We start from the raw sequence: 18,140 nt of genomic DNA on the forward strand, positions 1-18,140 counted from the left end.
TGCCGGCCCCTGTGTTTTTATTGTTCATGCAAAGCTCGCGAAAAGAGAGTTCTGTGTGAGACAATTTCGTAATGGTGGACGCCACGTACCCGAGCACATGAGGGTTGGAGTGCAGTGTCGTAGTTAGTTACTGCAGAATGCAGAATTTCATAGTTAGCTACTGCGCAATGCAGAATATCGTAGTTAGTTACTGCAGAATGCAGAATGTTGTAATTAGTTACTGGAGAGTACAGAATGTCGTAGTTATTACTGCGCATACAGTACTGTAGTTTGTTCCTGCAGAATTCAGATGGTCTTAATTAGTTACTACAGAGTGATGTAGTTACTGCAGAGTATATTACCGCGCTCAGTGCCGCTTTTGTTGCTTTCAATTTTGTGGCACCAAGTTTACAGGCTCCTGTGGTGAGAGACAAAAATTAATGCGGCATTGAACCGTTCTTGGTGTTTGGTAGCACGCCGAGTGAAGAACTTTGACGTTTTAAAGCGAAGTTTGGCGTTTGTATCGACGTGTTCAACGTTCCTCGATCGCTGTGTCTGTGCTGAATAACCCGTCAAGTTTTTCACTGTGCCCATGCTTCAGATTGCGCTTTGAAGTTTGCTTTCTGTTCTCGAGCTTCAAGAAGTAAGAATGTACCATGTGCACTAGCGAAACTGGTTTTATTGCAACAATGAGAACGCTTGCATTCGTTTTGAATGTGGCGCCGGTTTGAGTAGTTTCTAACCAAGAGTATCACATCAGGATCCTCTTCTTTGTGTTGGTTTGTGTCATTTTTTTCAGGTCGAATGGGTACCACTTGTTTTCCTTTGTATGTATTTATTGCCTGTTGATTACTGATTCCACTCTGGCAGACGGCTGATAATATTCCATGTATTGATGATGTTACTTATTTCATTTAGGTGGCATGTTTCAAATTCAGAAATAACCGGGGGCAATGAAGATGGTTCAATTTAGCAGCATAGCTATATTAGTGACATTAAGAATACAGTGCATCCTAAATATGCCAGTTTTGGCCTCTAGCTCAAGTTTTTCCAAAACGGCTTCTCAAAGCTAAAGCACCTTTTCTTAAGTGTACCTGAATGTTTGACATTTCTCGTACTAGGTAAGAGAACTACCGTGCTTTTAGACTGTACTCAACATGACTGTTCGCATCTTGAACGCTCACATGGTGTGGGTTCTCCTTGGTCACGCCCTCTAGACAAATAAATTCCCACATCATAGGCACGCTTGAAGGTGCTAATGTTCCTGCAATTCTTTAAGACTCTAGATCTGAGCGAAATGGTCGTTGTTTGTTTGTAGCGTGCCCAAATTGAAGTTAGCCCTAGGTAATACTCTGGCTCGTGTTGCGGGCTTCAGTACCATGTAGTTGACATCGTAGTAGCTAGGTTCACAAATTGATACTCAGCCATACGTTGATGCGCAGACACAGTACAAGTCTGCCGTTGAGTGTCAACCTATAGGAAAATGCGACGAGAGTTGACAGCTGGGTAATCGGGAGATCGCGGGATATCAATCTAGGGGATCAGTATGGAGCGCTAAAATAAGTATTTAAAACCTAAGAAGTACCGCGGAAGTCTCACTGAATAATAAACAGTTCAATAAAGTCCATATATATTACCGCTAGAGTGAGAAGAAGAAGAGAAATAAGGACGGAGGGGGGGTCTTAGCTGGTCATAGAATCAGGGGGGGATAGAAGCAACAGTAACAAGAAATATATAGTCGTTCTGTCAAGTGACGACTGTAAATAATTGATAGAAGAGCGTCACGCACTTTTAAATGCAGTCGTCTTTGTACGCGAAGCTATTAGAGTGCGCACGTTATTAGACGTTTAGCATGCTAATAGAATTTGATCGCGTGTTTCATTCACATCACCGTGCAGCTAGCAGAGGGGGAGGGGTTTCTCCAAGTGTCAACTTTGTGGACATGCTTGACTGCGGGTGCGTATCTCCTTCTGACGTGTACGCCTACCCAGCCAATCAGCACTGAAGCAGCAGACGAAATGGACATGTCCACTAGGGTGGCACTTGCCCGAATACCCCCTGCCCCAGTGTCACAGTGCTTTGTTTATTCACTCCACATTGACTTGAGTGCAGAAACAGCATCGACCTTGGATCTGTTTAGTAAACATGACTTTTGTCTGCTAAGTCCTGCCGTTTCAGTGGCTGGAAGTGCCTGCCTTGAGGCGACACGTGGATTGACAAGGTTGGCACGTGTATGGTGTCTGATTAGGGTAATGGATAGTGTGCTGGTTTCTGGTTGCTAATTGGTCCCGGTTATGGAGTTGGTAGACAGCTACAGTGCATCACGCCTTTCTCATTAGTTTTGAATAAGCAACCAGTCGGTTATACGAAATCTTGTTTCGTTGGCTGCAACGAAGTTTATATCTCTCTAGTTCTTGCTCTGAGAGCAAGAACTAGTGAAACACTGCATAGAACCAGAATTTAGGCATCAGGCAATCTATCACTCAACTTCAAAATTATTTTCGAAGTTTCTTTTAAATCATACATTCACACCAGCCCTGCGCAATTTTTTATTCATAATACCAGCAGGAATCTCATAATTCAATATTGGCGCCATATATAGAAACAAAATGCATAAGAACGATGGATTCTTTCGGGAATGGTATATCGCTATAAGTATTTTCTGACAATTCTAAGACGTAACATATTTTGCTGCAGAAATGCAGTGCAGCAGAAGAAATTGCGCACCTATACTCTGATGAATGGGGCAGGCACATGTGAATGAATTACTCTGCTTGAGATATTGCCCTAGCCAGGTCGGCGCCTACGAATGGATGACGTGAAATATAGGAGCGCGTCACTTACCCTTGGCGATAAATAAGCCTAATGTTTTATTGCCCCTTTCTCTGTCTGAAGAAATACTGCGCAAGGTGGCGTTTCTACTGAGTTTAGCATAACGGTTGTCACTAAACTTATTACTATCAACAAACTAATGCCCACGTTATGAAACCTTTCAGTATCGCAATAACGTCTTAGTCATCTTGCTTAATACAAAATGTCTATGTTGCAAAGTTAGGCCGGGGTTTCGGTGAACACCCACGGGATTTTGGTTACTTTACTAAAACTTCACAGGACATATAATTGTCTTTCATTCGGTTCCAACAATAAATTATGATTTATGGAGAACAAAGGCATAGGCAGTCCTTTATACGACCCTATATGCCTTACTTTTTCAGCCCATTAGTTACTACCAGCGCATTTGAAGATGCAAGGCGCCTATATACATCTTTAACCTTCAGTAAATCAAAAGGAATGAATCGGAATTATCACAGAAAGGGGTTATTTTACATAAAGTGGCTGTTATTATTCACAGCCAAATTAAAATTGGGGTGCTTTCCTGTCCCTAAACCACGCATTTTTTTATGAGAGACCTGTGGAAAGCTGACAAAAAAGACACTAGATCACAGAGTGATTGCTAAACGACTTAAGTAGGAAAAATTTAGCTACAAAAGTGAATTGCAGTACTTGAGCTTCCCAAGAAATTCTGTTGGAGAAGTTGTGGTGCAGTCAAATGGCTTATAAGCTGGCGCTCAACAAAAAGGTGTCTGAATTACAGCATTTATACTTTCTTTAGGACGACGCGTTCCTTTTTCAGGGTCCTGTTGTGATTATATTAAAGTGTGGCTGCTAGTATTGAATAAATATTGATGTCGACCACTTGCTGAGTTGCACGAGGAATGCTAGAGGGTTTGGAGCTTTGGCTCCTTTTTTAATAGTGATATTCCTTGCACACATTTCGTCAAAGCAAAAATATTTGCAGATGACTGCACGCTACATACGGAAAGCTGCACAGCTAGTGACACGGGTCCTTCCTTTATGCGTGCTTCCTGATAATATAAAAGCACGGTTAACCAATCGACAGACGAAATTATTGAAAATAAACCGTCGTAATGTCAACAGAGGCACACGTTTTCGTGGCGGCAGTCATTTGATTTGTGGCTTGACGAACGCAGGTGCGCTTGTCGAAAATTTTGCTCCAGCGAGATAAGTTGTTCGAGCGCGGTCCTATACCAAGAAACACGTGACGGGGTAGATTTCTTTCTAACCATCGCGCAACACGTGTTCAATGGTTTCAGCCTTTCCGCTTATAGGCAGTCAACGCCCCAAGGAACGTGAAACACTTCCCCGGCTTCCACCATTTCACTAGCAAAGACACTAAAGAGTGTCTGTACTGCTGCTGGTAACATCATTCTCCTAAAAGTAGCACCTTCAAATATCCCTTACGATAATCCTGTTGGCTCTGACAGAAAACCACTGATCATATAAAGTTAGCCATGGGAACATAAGATTTTATAGTAGGGATAACGTACACCTTCGCACTACTTTTTAAGACTTTCTTCTGTTAAATTTTTAAGCGTCAAAGGTACCACCCCGACAAGCCAGGAAGCCTGTTAGAGATAATTGCACAAGCTATTGAGAAGTTTATGGCTAAAATTATGGAGCGGATTGTAGAAAGCGTCACGGAATGCTTTAATGGAGTGGTATCCTCAAAGTTGGAACAATTTTTGCCCACTGCTACTGCTCTGCCATCAAGCTCTGACATGAATACTTGTTTAGCCGACTTTCTGGAAGATGGGACAATTGCGTCCACAACGCATATAAGGCAAGTCAGGCCTGTTTAAGGTTCCTGAAACAAGGCTACTACTAGCCCAGACAACTCTGCTTATCAAGATACCTCAAACATGGAGATTGACTTGAGGGCACAAAAAAGGAGGTGTTCTCCGCTTGAGGCTAACACTTCACACTCAGTTAGTAAATCTAAAAAAAATATGTCAGGATTCAGTATAAATGTAGTATTTTGGAAGAGGCTGTGGCTTCTGTGGTGCTCTCATCACTGGAAGGTAGATGAGGGTGCTGGAGTAGAACTGGATATCAATATTCGCTGCTTCTACTGATTTAAACATCCTATCTTCTCAAATTTCTCCAGATGTAGTTTTACTGTAAGAAACTTGGTTGTCCCCTGAAAAACTATTTTCTTTGCGCAATTTTAGGTCTTTTAGCGTAGATCACCCGTCTAGATGGGGGGACTGTTAATTATGGTCTCAAGCGAGTTTTTACACCGGGCAAATTATATCATTCCAGCTGATGCCTCTAGAATGTGAAATTCTAGCAGTAGAAATTACTCTCCCTGGCAGCAGGCCTTTCTCGTTGGTCAATCTATGCTTTCCTTCGGGTGTGCAGGATACACGCCCACTTGACTCGGTTTTGGCAAAATGCGGTAGAGATATAGTTTTGGCTGGTGACTTCAACTCTCATCATGTGTCATGGGGATCCGGGACAGACCAGTGTGGAAAGCGTCTATGGGTCTGAGCAATAACAAAGAACTTTGCGTGACGAAATTCGGGATCAATTACATTTTTTTCGAGGACAGTTTAGATCTGTGCTGAATCTTACATTTTCGGGTCCAGGTGTTTCCACATCCGCATGGGAAACTGTGAATGTTGGGACAACCAGCGATGATTTTCCGGCTGTGGTTGAAGTGGTAGGTCTGCAGTCCATTGTGGAGGCTCTAATCTAGTCCCTTGTGGGTTACCGTACATATAAAAAAAATGCTTGCAGACCACTTTTCAATCAATTTAATTTCTCCATTGAAAGCTGAGGATATTTGCTCAATAATAGATACTTCGCGCAAAAGATCAGAGTTCCAGTTAAAGGCACGCAATGACACTGCTTCTACAAATTGATGGAATGACGTTTGCTTGCAGGAATACAAGCGACGTAAAGCTGCATGGATACAACTCATGCATAAGCAGTCTCCGAAAAACTGGAGGAACTATAAATTTATTATTCGAACATTTAAAAGAACGGTATCTAAGGCAAAAGACGATTACAATATCCGACATTTCGAATCACTTTCTAAATCAAAGAATGAGCCTGCAATGTTTCGGTTTTTAGGATTCCAACAAATGGTTCCACGCCCCTTGAACTTGGATTCAGTAGTTTTAACCACCAGTGAAAAAGCTGATATCTGTAGATGTAATTGCGACATGGTTAGAGACCTGATTCGCTACCTCTCTTCCCTTCTCTCCTCAGGGACAGGGCACTTCGGAAGATTTCCAAGAGTTTTCCGTGTCAGAATGGTCCCAAGCCGTTTCCTGTTTACCAGCTGCCGCCCCATGCCCCCATGGACTCACTACAAAGATGAATAAACTTCTTTTTGAAGTCGCTCCTAACGGCTTGTTAGATGTCGCAAATTGCTCAATACAATATGCATGGATCCCTCCTGCGTGGAGAATTGCGAAGGTGAGTCCTCTGCTTAAAGACCAAACAAAACGGTATCTTCTGGACAATATTCGGCCTATTTCTCTAACATCAATTTTTTTAAAATTAATAGAAAGGTTATTAAACGCACGTATGGTTAAGTTTGTGACCACAAAAGAATTATTGAGCGCCTGCCAAATTGGATTTAGACCAGGGATGTCAATTTGGTGCACACACGTCGACCTAGAGAGCCGAATTTAGTTGGCTCGTTACCAAAAACAATATGCACCTCTAGTTACATTAAACATTTCTAAAGCATACGACAGTGTGGAATACCCTATACTAATAAATAGGATGCAGCATATTGGATTACCTGAATATTTCGTAACGTGGACTGCTGCGTTCTTGCAGGGCAGGGAGCTTTACTTTGCACAAACTGGAATTTCATCGGGAAAATTCAGACAAACGCGCGGGGTTCCTCAAGGTGCAGTTTTATCCCTGCTGTTGTTTAACATCCTACTCAGCTCCATTCCTTATCATCAGAACGTAAGCACGTACGTTTACGCTGATGATATAGCGTTTTTTGCTTCAGCAAGTGATATTCAGTCACTGTACGAGTGCTTACAGGGATACTTTTGCGAGCTAGAAGCATGGCGGGACAGTATTCGCTTGTCGCTTAATGTAAAGCAGAGTGCCGTTCTCGTCTTTCCTCTACAAGGCCCAGCTACAACATCCCTTATCGCCATTCCACTATCCCACTTCTTCTTCTTCTTCTTTGTCAATTACTTAAAACTACTGTAGATACTGTAAATACGTTACCCGTCTTGCTTTTTCCCTCTGAAACAATATAATTCTAAATCGAATCCAAGGGAAACAACCACTGCAGCGAAATTAATGAGGTATGTTTAACTAAAAACAAGCAGTTAAAATCTAATTTCACAAAGCGAATTTTTTATTTATCTGGCACCTTTCTTTACATAGGTTGAGAAAAATTTCGAAATGTCAAATATTTTTTGTAGTACTCTGTGTCTGTGTACCTTTGAACTCTGTAGCTAAGCAACTAAAAATGATATTGCAATGTTGTAAACTGAACACACTATTTCATCTAATGTGGACAAAAATGATATCTCATACACCACCCTGAAATACATTACTAGCTTCTTAATATGGCATTCGCAAAGCTTTTGCAGACATTGTAAGTAATTCATATAAGTCGTAAATTCATACGTGCAATTTGTCCAAGTTATATGCTGCAATGCGTGAAGTTTATAAAGATGCAATTGTAGCTTTTGATGCTAAGTAAAGGATTTTCAAGCTTCTTACTTTTTTTTTCAAGTTTGCCGATTTCTGACAATTCTTGTCAAAAATGCGATGACCTAAATCAAAGCTATTATTACTGCAATCACTGTGATTTAACGTTCTCTAATAAATTCAACAATTGTCACTGAAATCGGTTGAACGATTTTATCAAGAAAGCGTTTATGCGTTTTGCATGTATTTGAGAAGCCGGCATCACATATAGGCCAGAACTAAAGCTTCCTGTTAATGCGTCACACCGTTTCTATGTGAAACCCACGAAACATAACGTTGACTGTACTCAAGCCCGCTGCCGCAGTGGTGCACCAATAATAAGAAAAACAAATAAAGAAAAACCAATGAAAGCTTCGCAGGAGCTGTTATCTCGGCCAGACATCTCATCCGGAATGCGTATTCGGATTCCGTAGTCTCGTCTAAGGTGTCCTTTGCGCCGCCAACGAAGGCGAATCGGAAGTCTCCCGGGAACGAGGACCAGCACTGAGCCACAAAAGATATTGAACAAATGAGGCAGAGCGTCTGGTGCTAAGCCCTCTGGGAAAGTCGTGCGAACAATACGCGTGCTGGACTCGGCTTGTTCGAAACCTCTCACCGTCCAATCCTCTTGCACTTCTTACACTTCTAAAGCTGGTAAAGCGCAGCATAGAAAGGTAGATACAAGCCGAGCCGGCCAGATAAAGGTACAGAGCGCTGACTTTCAATTCCCGACTTCCTTTATCTGGCCGGCTCGGCTTGTTTCTTCCTTTCTATGTTGCGCTGTACCAGTTTTAGAATGCAATACCAACTCGCCCAATCCTCAACCCTAATTCTTTTACTTCGCCATAGTTGTCGTAAGTCGTCTTCAGTGCTTCCCCGGTAACGTGGTATGGAACCCTGTGCACATTGAGTGTTATGTCTTGCTGTACAGTTTCAATGATGGCGCGAAAACGCCCTTTTATTTCCAGGCAACCCACGTTAACCAGCACTTCCTTTACCTCTTGCGTTCGTAGGTTGATCGCCACAAATGCGGAATTTCAAATGGCCCTATACCGGTCACGTCTTTCAGTATACACCGAGCTGTTGCAGCGGGTCAAGGAAATTTTCGAGGCTGTATGGTCTCCCGACAACGTCACAGTATAAAAAACAAAGGCTCCTTCATAGTTTTGCCTGATGGTAAAATCGGTAGTACAAGCTGATAACCTGGTGGGGCGACAGAATGCCTGTTACCACGACCAGGCGGTGATGCTGTAAGTGCTCTTGCAGAGCTCGACAACTTGCGTCCCAACGCGTCCGAGTCCAGAGGCCGAGTCACACCAAAGACGCCAGCATAGACGAGTGGCATAGAACGCCCTTATGAATTTCTTGCGGGCAAGCCAGCGTCTTGGGACGCTTGGCGCGTTTCAGTTCGGACAACTCAACACGCTGAGCCGCTATTGGTAGCGGTTGTGCGTGTTCACGCAGTATTCCATTCGTGGAAAAGGGAAAAGCCCCAAAATAAGTAAGTTTTACACGCAATGGTGTGCTTTGTATAATTTACAGCTCTGCTGGTAACCCACATTCAGAGAAGTGGAATGGCTGCGAATTTTTGTTGTTTTTATTCCGTTACGACGTTCGGTGCGCTCGCGCGAAACTCGCGCAGCGCGTCGGCGTTGTCATCTTCTATTTCTACCGGCCATCCGACGCACCAAGCTCGCGTCTTCTGGCGCATTTTGCACACGAGACGCAGTCATCGTATATCCCAGCGCGTTCCCACGTCTCGTGAGCACGCAGCCCGGGCGCGAGGAGGAATCGACGAGATCAGAACGCGTCTGGATCTGCAACGCTGAGACTGCTCGATGAACGGCTCGCTGCCAAGCTGCGACGAGTTATAGTGAGTATTCACCTATTAAGTCCTGATTGGCCGTTGTATTCGCTTATAGTCATGCTCATCTTCACAGTACCTTGTTCTCCCGCCCGCCTCGCGTCTTTATCAGCTGCCGACAGCGTCAGCCCGCCAGCCAGCCAGCATGGTCCCTCAAGAGTAGGCCTAGGTTTATCTCGCGCGCACAGAACGGCTCACTGCCAAGCACCGGCGAGCATTTGCGAGTACTCACGTATTAGGCGCTGACGTAACTTTACGCTCGTTTAGTCATGCTCATCTGCACAGCGCCTTGTTTTCCGGCACACCTCGCCCCCTTTTTTTTTTCGGCCGCCGATAGCGTCAGCCCGACAGCCAGTGTGGTCCCTCAAGCGAGTAGGCCTAGCTTCATCTCGATCGCACACAACGGCTCACTGCCAAGCACCGGCGACTCTTTGCGAGCACTATTTATTAGGCACTTGCTTAACTTTACGCTCGTTTAGTCACGCGTATTTGCACCATGCCTTGTTTTCTGGCCCCCATTGCGACTTATTTTACCGGCTGCATGCCGACATCGTCAGCCCGCCAGCCAGTGTGGCCCCTCAAGAGAGTAGGCCTAGTTTCATCTCGCGCGCACAGAACGGCACACCGCCAAGTACCTGCGAGCATTAGTGAGTACTATTTATTAGGCACTTGCTCAACTTTACGCTCGCTTAGTCATGCTGATCTGCACAATGCCTTGTTTTCCGGAACACCTCGCACCTTATTTGATCGGGGTCAGCCCGCGAGCCTGTGTGGTCCTTCGAGAGAGCAGGTTTAGCTTGATCTTGAAAAGTGCGCCACTTACAGTGCTGTGTATGACTGGTAGCACTTTCTGATACGGACGGCGATATTGTACCCATGCCTCCCGCTTGATTCAATGCCTTTCTCTTCATACATTATTCACGGCCTGCTGATGCCATTGATGACGCGGGCGGAGCGTCGCGCTGATCACTTAGTACGAAGCGCTAGAAGCGTTAGTAGCTTCGGAAAGGGCATTACTACAGGATCACAGCCATAACTTAATGCATAAGCATTTGATAAATAATTTCTGATGTTTTAGGTTGTCCGTAGGCGCGTGACGGGGCTTCACGTTCCCCGGTCGTCAGCCCGGCACTACTGAGCCTGCGTACGTCAGGAGAGAGCGTTTCTTGACCGATTTCTCCGCAACGTCTCCTGGACGTTGGAGACGTTGCCCGATAATTTGTCGCCGGTGCTCCGTTATCTAGGAGAAATCTTACGAGGAAACGCTCTCGCATGACCGCGGCCGCGAACTGGTAATTGGGAAGACACCTGTCGTATTTGTGTGGCAGCGCGAGCATTTTAGAGCGATAGCTCCACTACTCGAGATACAAACCCAGAAAACACCTGGTTCCGTAAATCTGAGCTTCAAGCTCAGCCAAGGTGAAACTGGGAGTTAGCCTGCCACTACCGGTGGCTGCGGCGTAGGCCACGTAGGTGACCCTATCTTGAAAGTTATCAGCGCAGTGGAAAAAAGTGCGCGATCGCGTGGGCCTCATCTTCAAAGCGATCGACGATGTGTGCAAAGCGCGCCGAGTGCTGGCAGTTTCGTGTGCGCTGTGCTTTCGACGCTTAGTTCGCGTTGCAGTGAGACGCGGCATGAAGGTCAATCCGCTCGCTGCTGTTGCCGCGCCTAGCAGCGCCTTGTGTCTTGTGGTGCAGTTGTACAGGTGGTAGTTGCTGACGGCGCCGAGCAGCATCTGTGTCCTTTCCCAAAGGAAGCAAAAGCGTGCTATCGCTCAGCAAACTTGCTCTTACCTTGTTCAACCACGGCAAAGTTTCAGCTATGAAGGTCAAGCAAGCGTCTCTTGGCGATCTTGGCGTTTGCAAGGTTAATTTTCTTCGCAGCCCCAGAAGCTGATTACGGCGGCGCCCGTGTCATATCTTATGTGATAAAGTCACAGCGTTCTATCAGGCCTGTCCAGGGTGCCAATAGTTTCTTTGTTGTACTTTTCGCTCACACATTTGCATCGCTTGACAAAATGCGTTGCCAAGTTATTTCCTTAGTCTGTCCCGTTCTATAAGTATTCAGCTGAACACTTTGGAGAAAAAAGCGCTGAAATTTGTCGGCAAAAAATGTGCTGTCACAGACGGTCTTCGAAATATGTAGTCCACTATATAGTTTGTGCCACGTTTTTCAAAAATATGCAAATGCCACGTAGGTGGAAATAACCAACGTTACGTTGCTCGCCTTCGCTTGGAGATAATCAGTTTTTTGCATTTCATCGATTTGCATAATTAGTCTTAATTAACCAATTTCTCAAATATCATAATTAGATGAAAAGGTATTCTGAGAAAATTCTGGAGCAGTATCAAAAATTCCCGATACACCTATCTGCTGATCGATACGCGCTACATAAGTATTTTCTCAAGCTTGAAAGAAGCCCGGGAATACACGCAAAAACTGTTGAGCGGACAGTCATGCACATTCAGCGCGCCCTTTGTTGCGCCTCATACATTGCTTATCTTTACAAAATGATTGCTTTTAAAGAATTATCACTTACGATTACGATACTGCCTGACGCGAAATTTTAGTGCGGCTGTAAAGGCGTTTTCATTTCGCGATACATTGGCTGGCGCGGAAAGTCTGTCTGGTGCGGCATGTTGCAGATGGAGCGCAATGTGGCGAGACTGCCTCTTTAATCTCGAGATGGCGAGAGGCAGCGCATGGGTGACGCGTGGGTGATGTATGGGTGCGATCATAGGAGCAGCCGGAAACTTTCGGCGCCATGTGTCCATATATGATACCGGAGGTGTCGTCAGTTAACAGGCGCAGCCACTGTTGCGCAGCGCTACGCTTTTCTCCTCACGCTTTCGCCCTACCCTCCTCCTCCGCTTTCCACCTCATGATTCCGCTTTCCTCCTCGCGCTCTCTTCGCCGTCGCTGTCTTTCATCAACGCTCCGCGTTCGTTCTTGCTCGTTTTTTCGGTTACGATTACGCCGAGGGACGACGCCGACGCTTGCCGCAGGAACAGGCGCCTAACAGCTACGCCCTAAAAATTTTATCGGCTATCGTCTGCCGTGTTTGTCGTGTCGTCAGCAGCGACACCGAAAGCTGGCTCCATGTGCGGGCCAGGAAGCAGGCCGTTGCAGCTCACGGACATCTCGGCATAGAAGAATGTCGTCATTCAGCTTATGGTTCGTTTGTGATGCGCAATGTTTCATTCTTGCTGCAACATGAAGGCGACGCTCCCGGTAGGGCCACTGAAAATCTCGTAAGAATCGTCCGTATTTGATATGGCATAAACGTCCTAAGGGGCCTTAGCCATTGAGACATGCAACCACCGGTTTAATTAGTTGGTCAACATGTGGCGATGCGCTAACATTAGCAAATAAACATTGAGCTCTCTGGTTTGCCCGTCTTAACACGCGAATTCAGGAGGCTGCTGCGAGGCACGATCTCGGGCGTTCTATTGCACTTCCTGCTAGATCCAGCTTCCGTAAATTGCGTCGCCTATTACAGCTGATCTGACCAATAATGTTGATAATTACATACGAATGGTTAGTGAAAATGCCATTTAATTATATCAAGCGTTACCGGGAAAGGAATGCAATCGTTGCATTACGATATTATCAGAATGTGCAATTGATTGCGAGTTGGACTCCTTCGTGTTATTAGGTGAACGTCGTAGCCGCTTTGTGCTTGGCGAATTCTGCAATGGCAGCATTTTTCTTTGTTTTTCAGAAGTGATTTAAAGTTAATTCAGAATGTTTCGCCAACTATTGGTAATCATATACCGAGGAGGTACAGATGTCGGCCACAGGTAATCACGCGTACTTGCAGAAAGTAATTCACTCGACTCTGTCTCACCGTTATTAAATATGGCTGGCAGTCTTCACTTCTTCAGACACACCGAAGCAAGGCACTGGCTGCGGCATTCTGCTGCTGATCGCGAAGGTGCCACGTTCGTAGCTCGTAGCAACAACTCTAGTTTGCCGTGTCTGATGTGCGCTACGTGAGCCCCCATGGGCCGGAAAACTCCGTAAATTACTAAAACAAGTTTGCGCGTCTTCAGTTATTGTTTCGCAGGCTACCCGTCGTTGAAAGCCAGGAGTGAATCATCTCCCGGAACCATGAAAGCAGCTAGGCGAGGACCTGTTCCCCTGGTTGCGGCAGGGGAACTCCTGGCGTCGATACCCACGGTGGACACTTCGGGTGAGTGGCGTGATTTACTGCTTCGGGCTTGCCTGATTCAAGATGGGGAATCATCTTGAAGCGAATAGATGTATACCGTCCCTTGAGCCGTAATGAACTTATTTGCGTTCCCGTAAAGCATCGCCTTTCGTACGTACAAAACGTAGCGTCTACAGAGAAAATGCAGTAAAAAGTATAGCGCTTGCTCTCGTCCTTTCGTGGCTTTTTGGAGTTCTGAATGGGTTCATTGCAGCCACTGTAGAAGCGTTACTATGGAGTTTGTGCGCTCATGCTCTGCCCGTTCTTCTCCGCCGTCTTGTCCGTTAGCGTGGTACATATTGCGGAGTAAGGGGTACCTTGTCCACTTATTTAGAGTTATGGTGCATAATATTGCTCACGTTTTGATTAAATTATTAACTTACAGAATCTTGGATCTCAGTTTCTATGCTCCAATTTGTAGAATTAGTCATTTGAACGGGTGCATGGTCTCGTGAATACTGACCGATAGATCGTATAGCTATTGCTGACAAAGAGGGTTGCCTGGCTAACATTTTCTATTTTCCAAGAGATGTGCCTCCTTAGCGTTCTTGCTTTCAGACTAACGTGTTTTAACTCTTGTCAGACATTCATTGAGGTAGACTAGCTGAGGTCTAAAGACGCCTTTTGGGGAAACTTATATGCTTCCTGAGCAGCTATAACCATCTGAGACTGTCCATAACGCGTGCAGACAGCCACCTCGAAAGTCGATACACCGCAAAAGACACGATGATGTGGTTGAATTGATGATGGGCTGACCAATTGATCACACGCAAAATGTGGAAACGGTTTTAAGGGAAGAAATTGGACTAATTTGAATAATACGTTCGGTGTGGAGAAAAAAAGGTAAATCCTAGTAACTTTACAAAGACAAGTTGTTTCAAGGCCTTTCTCTGTTTACGAAAATAGCTTAAAATCATTAGGTTAGAAAAATAAATCACGGAGTGTACAAACTTGTAACTTGGCAAAAAAAAAAACATATCAGAGCTTTGTATTTGTCAGAACATCTCGAGCCAGCAAAAAGGGGTATGTGAATTTACTGTAGATGTGAACGTGTTACAAAATTTACGATGGTTGTTAAAAAATGGCTACTCACAAATGAACGGCATCTTTAAAAGCATTGTATAATACATGAAGTTATTTTACTGTAGTTATCGCTAGGTATAGTTTACTCCATTATTATTTAGTACTTTATGGCTGAGCGAGCGCAATAAGAAAGTTAACACCCTTGTCCTAATTTGAAAGTACAGTTGCCTAAGTTACTAGATTTCAGCTTTTCGTCATAAATGGGACAAGTTTCTTCAACATGGGTGCAGTAGGGCTTTGAGCAGGCAGTAGATGCAGGCTTTAAGTAGCTGGGAGGACACGTCTATGGGATGATGAATAGGTTTGCGCGATGTTTCCGGAAAATTTGCATATGGTGTACACTCATGGAAAACAGTCAAATAAATTGAAAGCCAACCACAGATATCGGGCATCTTACGGATTTCATTTTCCTGGCATTCGATATACCTTTATTTCACATTACGCAATCGTGTTCGCGCGTGTTTCTCTGTAGTTTCCACACGCATGCACCCGCGCGCATGCGCACACGCACTACACATGCCGGAGGGATAAGAGCACAAGTTATGGCACGTTAACATTTCAGCACACCTGCTTTATTCACCATGTTCACCATTTACCACTTTCATCCGCAGCTGTATGTCCTGCAGTATTTTTTGGGCTAACTCTTAATGGTGGGCGTGAAGTCCACCACTAGCGAGCACCCCCGTTGCTGCAGGAACTCCATATACTCCCGGTACACAGTCTGTTCAGATACAAAATTCGAATAACGCTTTACAGAACATTGACGCGCTCAAAACGGCTATTCTAAACCTAAACCAACCGGGTTCACGTCCAATAAGTTTGTTTGAGCACCCAGTTAGCTATTAAGCGATCACCGTCAATATGAACTGCCTAAAAGAAAGCTTTCTTTTACTATGTGCTAACACCCTAAAGACCATGCAATCGAAATATCGCTAGTACCGCCAGTCCTTGCTATGCTCGGTGTTATCGCCTTACCCTTCGTTATTTACATAACTTTGTAGCTGTGGTTACCCGGTATGAAACTGCCACCAAGTAAAAGCAGTAAGTACGTGTACGTGCATCGGCATTTCCTGCGCTACTATTTTCTACGTAGCTTCACTGTAACAATATTCTATACAGTGTGTACAAGGTCAATTTAACGAAGGTTTCAAAATATGCCGAAGCATTATAACAAGAAGCGACAAAATGCATGTTGGTCGCTATTGTATGCTATATTTTCCATTCTGCCCAAATTGAATAATTAGTGCTGGGTAACTCACGTACATTGAAAGTATTATAGTAGGCAGACTTCTGATAAAGCTTTAGAACGTTTTAAGAAACATCTAATTTAGGAGCTTTTACCTCCCTACTTGTTACGTAATATTTGTTTTTTTGAGTCGTAAAGAAAGCTCGCGAAATTTAAAATAAAGCAAGCAACATGGCCGCCTGCAAGCCGCGGTTGCAGCGCTCTCAAAAGCGCTGCTCATGAAAGAACAGCTCATGAAAAAACAGAGTCGGAAGTTCTAAGCAGCCAAATTAGACGTTTCTTAGAACGTTCTACAATTTTCTTGCTGGAAGCTCTCCCTAAATTTAACACTCAAGTACGCAAATAATCTTGCCTAAACATGCAATGGAGTGGAACAAAAACAGCCCGGTTTGCACCGCACGCTAGGAAAAAAAACGTACATTTGGGGCGCTATAACGTAAAACTATACCAAACTTTTCTATTCCAATTCTGCTATCAGCCCTCCACGATTGGTCAAATACCTTTTCGACCACCCCCACTTCACTTGTCTGTCACGCGACGTCACGAAAACCGCGATACCTCACCATCTGATATGATGTGTACACACTGATTATGCATGATTTGACAGAAAAAAGAAAAACAGTTATTTCTGATTCGACCCCTTTTCGCCATTAGCTCTCGGCTATTGGTAAAAAGTTTTCGGGCTGCACCCACTTCACCTGCCTGTCACGCGACGTCACAAAGCCGCAAGAACTTACCGCGTCAAAGTGACGTGTACGCGATAAAGATGTATTAATATGCCGAACAAAACTGAATTTTCTTCGGAATAGCCGCAGGCTGTCCCGTTCCGAAAGGAATAGAAGATGACGGCCGCCGATCACTCAGACGCTGGCTACTCGCACCTGCCGGAGAGTATGGGTGTATTTGCGTATAATAAAACTTCTTGCATGGCGGTGTAACGTTTTCGAGCGCTTTCGGCACGTTTCTCCTCTCATTCTGCCAACTCTTCTTTGCTGAGGGTCCGTTTTAGCGTCATTCTTGAGCTTCCGTTGCATGCCGCCGCGATTTTCGACCAGCCACCGCAAGCTAAGTAAGGGATAGCGGACCAGTCGTAAACGCCGGCACCACCCCCTTCATCCGGTTATCGACTTTCAGTGCAGTGGCTCGGCCCCATCTAATCCCTCTCCACTTGAGCGTTCTCCTCGCCTCTTGTCAGTCAATGAGATATGAGAAGCCGCTCAGTGTATGCAATGTTATTTGTTTTTCAAGCAAACAAAAGTGACCTCCTATGAACAAGGAGAGCGTTTGATTGGTCTGTTCAGACAACCCTGCGGGTGACCGCCCGGTGCTTGCGTTGGTGGTTACGCAAATTTGACGTCAGGAGATTGGAATAGAAACATATTGGAATAGTTTTACGTTATAGGGCCCTTGGTCGCATCTTCGTCTGGTAGTGCTTGGGCATAATTTTAAACCTCCATTGTTTAGGATGAATCACTAGATGTGAGAGGATGTACAGCCCTTGCACTGAGTTTTCTTTAATCTGAAACGTCAAGGGTACGGTTTCACCCATGTGCCACAGAGGCCTTACTTCTGCGTATACACATATCTGTGCATTGTTATGCGTGGCATGAATATGTCTGCTCAAAACGAGAACGACTGGTTGTGTGTTGCAGGGAAATTCGGAGGTTGTGTGTTGTGGGTTGTGTGTGTTGTGGTTGTCTGTTGTGTGTTGCGTGTTGCAGGGAAATTCGGAGGTTGTGTGTCGCAGGGAATCGGAGGACGGAAATGTCCATCGTGAAATTTTCCTGCCGCAGCAGAACCTACAGCAGGAGGGATCCTTCAATTCATTGTCATTATTTTTGTTCTCTCACGTGCCCAGGCTGCAGCGACACCAAGGCGATAGTCTACTCCAAACTGCTGCCTCCAGTGACCATCGGTGGCCGCATTGACGAAGACATCAACGGCTTACAGAGGCTGTTCACCACGCTCCACAGAGGTTTCAGAGTCATCTTGACTTCGACTGAGATACCACAAGGTACACGTGATGAACCTTGTTAGCAATAGATAGAAAGTGGAACTTAAGATAGCGCAACATCAGAAAAAGAAAAGAACCCGAACGTAGCTGAATGCGAGGCGTTGTCGTTTCTGTTTTTCATTTGTTCGTGTTCTTCGCTCCAGAAGCGAGTGTTTAGCACCAAAATCCGAAAGGCGAGTACGCGTAAAGACGACACAGACCCACAATTACCAT

At 44.9% G+C, this 18,140-nt stretch overlaps 1 protein-coding gene across 1 annotated transcript in view; it reads left to right on the top strand.

The window, feature by feature from the left end:
* The first annotated feature begins 9,113 nt into the window (after nt 1–9,113).
* The window catches only part of LOC129380246 (uncharacterized), a 37,109-nt gene continuing 28,082 nt past the window's right edge, over nt 9,114–18,140 (top strand). Inside the window, exons 1-3 of the mRNA XM_072289850.1 lie at nt 9,114–9,382; nt 13,427–13,566; nt 17,772–17,927. The gene's annotated coding sequence lies outside the window, so the exon portion shown is untranslated. The remainder of the gene's footprint in view (nt 9,383–13,426; nt 13,567–17,771; nt 17,928–18,140) is intronic.

Source organism: Dermacentor andersoni, chromosome 8 (genome assembly GCF_023375885.2).
Source record: "Dermacentor andersoni chromosome 8, qqDerAnde1_hic_scaffold, whole genome shotgun sequence".
In the NCBI taxonomy this organism is placed as follows: Eukaryota; Metazoa; Arthropoda; class Arachnida; order Ixodida; family Ixodidae; genus Dermacentor; species Dermacentor andersoni.